Here is a 2,067-nt window from a genome sequence, read left to right on the forward strand (position 1 = left end):
TTCCATCCTCAAGTGTATACAGATGACTTCCACGTATGTGCCTCTGTCAACATTTGAAATATCAAATTAAACTTTTCCCCTTTGAGTCATGGGAGAAAACAATGAACTATCTCCAAGAGTTAATTAGGAACACGCTCCGAGTGGTGTTGGTGGTAAATGTGAAATACTGAAGCAGCTTGGTTCTGAGTTCATATTGCGATCCCTACTTTTTCTCAGCTTGAATTGAATTTGCTCACCCATTTCCAGGTGGAACAGCCAGAGACCCCAGGCATCCTGCTATGCCAATCTGTCTAGCGAATGACCCTATGTAAAACTAAAAGCAATGATGAGTCTAGTGCATGTGGTGCAATGTCAGAGAGAGATATAATAATAAAAAAAGGAAAAAGAAAAGAAAGGGCCTTCCCTACAATTACTGGAGTAATGCGTATAGAGAAGGCTGGTTGTGCCCTTTTAATACTATTCCTTTATAAAAATGGAAGCCTCTTACTTTCTATGGAAGGTGAGAAATGAAAACATAAATACTCTTCCAGGGGCATGCTCAGATCAGTTTTATGCATTCCATACTATCACATATCCAGATATCCATGGGACATCTCCACCTGACTGTCCACGGGCAATTCAAACCAAATTGAATTAAAGCTAAAATTGAAGTTTCCCCCTCAAAACCTGCTTTTCTGTAAGTTAAGTGGTGAATATCTTGGCGATTTCTTCATCATTTCCCCTCCCTTCTCAATTATAGAACAATGCATTTCTATACTACCATTTAAACACTAATTATGGGAAATACATTATTTTCTAGTTACTATATTGAGTGCTTTACATACATGATCTTGACAATTCTTTCCACAACTCTATAGGGTAAGTAGCGTGATCTCCATTTTATGAATGAGAAAACAGAAAATGACTAAGGTTTAGCATATTACTGAAGTAATATGTTTCACGAGTGCATGATCTTAATCCGTGTGGACAACCAGCACCAACACATGGGCTCTTCCCTGTGCATATCCTGCCAACCTTTGCTTTCCTTTGCCTGGAGACTGTTGCAATAACCCAGAAAATGAACCCTCTAACTTCACACTTGACTCCTTACAACTCACCCATCACGAGCACTGCCTTCAGAGTGCTATTTCTAAAATGTAAATCTGATCAAGTAAATGTTCTGCTATAAAAGTTTCATAGACTCCCCGTCATGAGGCAGCTGTTGCCTATCTGTCGGATCTAATCTTCTCCCTTTCCCCCCCACACATCCTAGGCTCTGCTGATGCTGAACTAATTGTCATTCCCAGGAAATGTCAGGCTCATTTATGGCTTCTTACCTCTCTGTGTGTCATTTCTTTCCTCTGATTACAATGCAGTCATCTCACCTACCCCAACCCAGCCTTTGAAAGGCAAACTCTAACTTTATTATGAGCTTAAATTTTACCCCTTGGGTGAACCCTTCCTTAAGCACACTTCAAACAGAGCTGTCAGATTACAGGCATTTCCTTACATTGTGTTGTATTGTAACTGTCTGTTACAATGTCTGTCTGATTATGAAAGCTACCTTGGAGAGCATAGAGAATCTTTATGATTGTGTTCCTCATCTCCAGCACAGTGAATGACACATAATAGAAGCCCAATACACATTATTTTTCCCCACTGGGTAAGGCACGTTATAACTCCACAACAATATTTAAGATACTTCTCATGGGAAGAGAGAAAGGGAGCACAAGACAGCATTCTACCACCAACATTCTACAGATGACATTGTGGGCTTTAAAAAGTTACTTGTTTGAGGATGCTAAGTAGAAATTAACAACAACAAAATGCCTTGAGTCTCTTGCTTGAGGCAGGAACCCTCCAACAAGAATCATCTTCCAGGGAAAATGCCTCTTTTTCCCCATAAAAATAAGCAAACTGTAAATAATTACAAGTATATATGATTATTGGATTTTGCCTATTCTATGAAGAGGCTGAGGCCAGCTGGTGCGGCTCAGTGTTGAGTGTCTACCTATGAACCAGGAGGTCACAGTTCGATACCTGATCAGGGCACATGCCTGGGTTTTGGGCTCAATCCCATGTGGGGTG

Source organism: Myotis yumanensis, unplaced genomic scaffold, assembly GCF_028538775.1.
Source record: "Myotis yumanensis isolate MYYU_CA2020_CCGP unplaced genomic scaffold, mMyoYum1.0.hap1 SCAF_11, whole genome shotgun sequence".
NCBI classification, from domain to species: domain Eukaryota; kingdom Metazoa; phylum Chordata; class Mammalia; order Chiroptera; family Vespertilionidae; genus Myotis; species Myotis yumanensis.